The sequence below is a fragment of the Oenanthe melanoleuca genome, chromosome 4 (genome assembly GCF_029582105.1).
Source record: "Oenanthe melanoleuca isolate GR-GAL-2019-014 chromosome 4, OMel1.0, whole genome shotgun sequence".
In the NCBI taxonomy this organism is placed as follows: domain Eukaryota; kingdom Metazoa; phylum Chordata; class Aves; order Passeriformes; family Muscicapidae; genus Oenanthe; species Oenanthe melanoleuca.
Window position 1 is genome coordinate 11603466 of NC_079337.1, and position 6100 is coordinate 11609565.

The following is a 6100-nucleotide window of genomic DNA, read 5'->3' on the forward strand; positions in this document are numbered from 1 at the left end:
GTAGAGTAACACAATTACAACAATACATGATTAAATGCAATAGTTCAGGTACTGAAGTTTTTTTTTTTTTTCATTTCAAATAAATACCTGCTATTTACCACCAAAAAGCTGTTTTGCATTTGTTGGAAAGACACAACATTTTGCAGTTGAATAAACATTTTTAACTCGGGAGTGGTAACTAATGAGTACCATTTTTCTGTGTCATCATGAGGAGTAAGTTTCTGTAAGTTTCTTGTCAGAGTTTTGTTTTCTGAATGTGGGTATGGCCTTCTGTGACAGTGCAGCATGAAATCATCTGCCTTTGTTCTTTTTTGCTTTAAATTGAATTCAGCAGAATCTGACAGTGTGTAGAAGAACAAGCTCTGCCAATATAGCAGAAGAACACAGAAAATAATTATTTAAGTTGTGCTGGATAAGGGCAGTGGAAAAGGAGGGAGTTAGAGAAATTGTTTCCATGGCCTTGCTTGGCCATGTCTTGGTTATATGGGATGATAATGTCTACTTTTTGTAAGCTCAAGTATTTCACACTTGGCCATTTCCACATTTTATATCTTTCCACACACTGAAAAAAAAACTTTCTCTTTAACAGTTTTGGGGGAGTTGCTGTGCTCAGCAGCTGCAGACATTTGACAGCTGCAGCCTGAGTGTCCTGCTGCTGCCAGGGAGCAGGTCATGGATGAACATCACCAGAGCACTCTGAGCCAGGTAACCATGCCAACTCCAGGCTGTGGGGTCTGGCATCCCCTCCCACTCCTTTTGGGAAGAGATTTCCTGCTAACAGCAGCTCCAGGCTCTGTGCAGCTGGGTCATTTACTGTATGCAGTATTTCAGGCTCATATTCCAGGTGGGCAGTGGGGATGCCAGGAACGAGCATTGGGAAGCAATGGAGCCCACAATCCTGATGCACCTTTTGACTGGGAGAGTGCAGTCCCAGCCCTGTAAAATCCCAGCAGGCATCAGCTGGGCCAGCAGCCAGTTTTGGAGTGAAATGAGGCACTTGAGTGACAGGCAGCTCCTTGCAAGTGCCCCAGCCTTTAGCTCTGGCTCCACCACAGTTCCTGCCAGGCAGAAGCACCGCCCGGGGCCAGGCATTCCACTTAGCAGGTAAAACCAAATTTGCAGCCAATTTGCTGTGACCAAATTGCCTTTCATGAGAGGTGCAGTAACTCAGAAAGGTGAGGCTCTGTGTTCTGTATAAAATGCATGAGTGTTTCTAAGGAATTCCTGGTGGTGGGACACAGATTTGATTCACAAGTGAGGTTACTGTGCCACACTGCAAAGGGAGGAGGGTGGGATTAGCAAGCCCAGGAACAGGGCTGATAGGAACAGGGAGCCAAATCCTGCCCTGTCTTCCTGGAGAAGAGTTGTGTGGTACTGTGTTGGATGTGGGCCTGGCCCCCCAAAAAGGGCACTTTGGAAGGAATGGGACCAAAACTTGGTCACGGATGAACATAAATGCAATCCTGCCTGCACAGGGGACACCAGAGCCCTGGTGCAGGAGCAGAGACCGTGCAGGTGGGAGTGTTTCCACTGTAAACACTGAGGTGAGGGGAGGTGTAGCAAGGCTTTGCCCAACAGCAGTGATAAGAATGAAAAATTAAAAATGAAGGGGGTGTGCTCTGGGCAGAGCTCCCAGCCCTTCCCAGGGGCAGCTTCTGAGAGCTTTAAGCTCTCCTTAAAGCTTGGCTGCTCTGCCCAGACCATCTTGAAGCTGGGGAGGTACCGTCATGGTGCTGCTGGTGCTTGGCTGCTCTCTTCTCACAAAGCAGCAGCTCACAGGGATGCTCATCACAGGATGAATGCTCCAACAGCAGAGAAACCTGGGAGCCATTTCCCAACCCCTGTGAAGGGGCAGAGCAGTCCTGCAGGTTTTCCAACACACCACCCAAGCTCTCCAAATTTACCCATATAAAGTAATGGGATGTGTGCATTTATCCAAGAGCTGATCAGCCCCAAACTGAGCTGAGACACAGACTGGCAACAAAGGAGAATAAAAAAAGACTCTCTTCCTAAATGCTGGGGCTTAGCTCTAGAAAACTGCTAAGTCCTCACTGAAGTCAAGGCTGCTTCCTGAGAGAGAGAGAGAGTAAAATAGGTTTGAGCCCAGCTGTGAAAAGCTGTATTAACTAAAAATATCAGTAACCAGGGTTACTTCTGCTGATGAGTTAAAACCTCAGCTCTTACTTTTTTCCTTATAGTTTCTTCAAGGGTAACAGAGCAGCTTTGAATTCATGCAGCAGCAAAAATGTATTTTCCTGCAGAGCCCCAATTTGTTTCTTTGCACTGTGTCACAGGCTGGCATTGCTCACCATGACAGCCACCCAGGCAGACAGAAATAGCAAGTTGGAACGTGACACCCTGGTGCAGCAAAGCCCAGAGACAGGAGGTGCTTTGCACTGGTTATCTCTGGGGAATGTGTTTGTAGGCAAAGCCTTGGTTATCAGAACCTTTTTACAGCAAGGACTGAGGCCTGGGGCTAACAGGACAGTTGTGACACAGCTTGAGAAGCTGCAGCTTTTCTGGTAGTTAGCAATGCAGCAGAAGAAGAAAAATCTATTTGTAGTGACACAGCTCCTAGAAGCCTTTATTGAAAGATCTTGTAATCATTCCAGTACAGACTTTGCTGCTCTACTGTAGCTTTGAGTTGATGAAGATGAAACAACATTTTTAAAGGGAAAAAAAAAAAAAAAAAAGGCAAGATGGACACTCCTGTAAAGTTTCATAGTAGATGAAATTTGAACACTGATTACATCAAAGATAAACATGAAACCACAGGGATTGCACACAGCCCCAAGGCAAAGCATGTAACAAATGTACACAATTGCACTTAAGTCTGGAAGAAAGTTATGACAGGCACCACTGCCCAGGCACTCCATATCCAGGTCAAGAGGGCACCTGATGGGTATCTCTGCATTCAGAAGAGCACGTTGGAACCAGGGAATACCCAGAGTGTTGCTGTACTGTACATCTGGCTTCTTGGGTGAGTGAGCAATGACCTGGCAGTGCCCAACTGAAGGTGTTTGAGAGGAATTATTATTAAACCAGCTTCACTGGTAGCTGTTGTTTTGTGCATCTCCTTTAGGTAAAAATCCCAATGTCACTGACCACAGCACATCCACTGGCTGAGACAGAAAATGTGGCCCATGGAACCTGATCCTGTGGAACTCAGCAGAAACCTTGTGGTGAGTCTAAGCTCCTCTCAATTTCCAAATAGGTAAAAAGCTCTCATATTGCTGATTTCTGTCCACTCCCCCATTTTCAGCTGCTCCAGGATTATTCTCCAGCCCTGAGCATTTCAGCCCAAAGGGACTGACTGTAATGAAGCCCTTTATTAAATTAATTACTGTAGCTCCACCCCATTTCACTCTCTTGCTGTGCTCATCATCCAGAGACCAGCTCTCCTAAACCCAGGCTGCAAATTACCTTTTTGTGAGTTCTCTCTATAAAGCATGAAGCCCCCACTTTTCCAAGTGGTGGAGAGACTTAAGTTGGAACTCCATCTGCAGGCTCAAAACCTTTCCTAGTAAATCCTCCAGCAACATGAGGCCTCCTTATATCCTCACAGTAAGAATGAATACTTAGCTGGACAGCATTTTTGCCTTTCTGCACCCACAGCCCACCCTCCTGCAGTGCCTGTACAGGGAGAAATTCCACTGCTCCAGCGGGGATGTTTAGGCAAGAAAATATTCTTACCAAATCCAGTGGATTTCAGAATCCATCCCCTAGAAGGTAGAAAAAAGCAAATGTGTTTTACAGTTTGCTCAGTGGGTCACCCCTAACATTTGGTTCAGTCTGTCACAAACAAAAAATACCCTTTTTGTTGGAACCTCAGATGCACAGGAAAGACAGTGAGCTAGAGAGCAAACATTCCATTTTGTTTCATTCCAAGTGTGAGATCCTTCACTGTCCTGGAATAATAAAGCTCTCTGACAGGCAGCTGCTGTCCTTGGGACAATTTGCTCTTTGTCCTCAAGCTGAAGAAGCTCTGCTGTGCAGGGGCAGTCCCTTGCCAGTCCCTGGGGGTACAGTGGAGCTGTTTGCCTGCAGGAGGCCCAGTGGCCAGATGGAAAACCTAAAGGGTTTATTGGGCCTGGCTGGGATGAAGCTCATCTCCCCACAGCATCCTCACAGTGCTGGGCTGTGTGTGGGTACCTGAAAAGGGGCTGGTAACACTCTTTAATTGTCTTTATCATGACCAGATTTGGGGTTTTTTTCATTTTATTTTCTCTCCTCCACCCTGCTGAGGAGGGGAATGATAAGAGCAGCTTGGTGAGCAACTGATGTGCAGCCAAGGTCCACCTTCCGTGGTCCTTTTTGGAACCCAACATGGGGCAGACAAGGGCAGCTTTGTATCCAGTGTGTTATTGCAGCAATGACAACCTCCTGTGGGAGTCAGGAGTTTGCTGGCTGCACTGCTTATCCTTTATAAGGCTGAAGTTGGGAAGGTGTTATCACAAACAATGGCTCTGGGCTGTGTCCTGGCAGGGATGGCCTTGCTGCACTGCAGGACCTGTCTTGTCTCCACAAGAGGATGAGGGAATACATCTCCCTTTCCCCACTCTGGGTTGGTGGGGATGATTGTGCAGGTTCCAGAAGTCCTTGTTTGTGTTTTTATGAGCTGCTAATGCTACTAATTAACACTGTTGGCACTGTTGGGTTGGTGGAATCTGGTGTCATCATGGTATAAGAGAAGATTTGTGGGTGAGGCAATACTGAAACGTGCCCTGAGGTGGCTGTTCCCTGGCTGGCAGGGTGTGTGGAAGGATTTGGGCAGGTTCCTAGCATCACCTCCCAGAGCCTGGGACTTCACACCTGAACAGGCAACAATCCTGGCAAACCAGTGTGTCACCTGATGGAGGGGTGCCTTGCCCACCCCTGTGAAAACCAGCAGCTTTTGCCCCATACTGGGGACTGGCCTGTGCCCACTGAGCCTCAGGGCTTGAGGCAGGACTCAAACAACAGCAGCAACTCCAGGAATTGCCCCAGGAGTGAAAAAGGAACTGGGCAAAGAAAACAGCAGGTCCAATAGAAAGGACTGGAGGTGAGATGGTGCCCAGGAGTCCTTCCCAATCCAAGTGTTTCTGCAATAGTAGAGAAGCAGCAATAGCAACCACCAATACATCTTAATCTAATCATCTTCTGTTTCACAGAGCTTTGTCTTATCCCTTCCCTGGTAAGATTTCAAAGAAGTTATGGATGGATTCTTCCCCTGAGAAGATAACCATGCCATTAGGAGAAATACAAATCTCCAACAGCAACCATCCTGACCTCAGGTGAACACTGAACCCCAACTCTGGGGAAAATCTGAGGAGAGAGAGGGAATTAGGATTGCAAACCAGTGGTGTGCTCACTACACATGCCTGGGCATCAGCATCCAGTACAGCAGAAATTTACACACAGCACTGCAGTTACAACCCAAATAAGTTCACTGTACACACCAAGTGATGGGACAGACAGAAGCAGGGCACTCTGAACACCCAGTACTTAATGCTGTCAGTACAACAGTGCTCTGCTGGGTGCCTCTGGGCCTTCCACCACAGACAAGGAAAAATGCGTGGAGCGACTGACTAAGGGGTAACCCTGGATTGAAAGGAAAGGGAAAAAGGTAATGAGGATATGTATTTCACACTGGAAAATCAGAATCAGGCCAGGCACCTCAGCATTCTTTTTTATCACAAGGTGATTTAGTATCAGGCAACTTCTCTTTCAGTTTGTTTTGCTTTTACAGTTGTGCTCTTGGAAGCATCCATTGAAGGAAAAATACTGTGGCAGGGCTGAGAAAAGACCAGTTCTTCTCTGCCCATATTTCACTGCCACAGGAGCTGACATCTGGTGTGGAATGGAGGAAGGAAGAGGTCTGAACTGGGACAGATCTTCACCTGTGCCAACCTGTCACCTGCAGTCCATGTCACAGCAGTGATACGAGCTGGATCAGAGCTCTGGTCCCCCCATGCCTCACTGGATACAGATTCCTCTCCAAGAAGGGAAGTGGAAAGTTTCTTTAAGTATAAGACTCCTTTCTGATGTTTAAATATCTGACATCTGCTAGAAGCAATATCCAAAACTTAGAAAAATCAACTTATATTATTACAATGCTCTC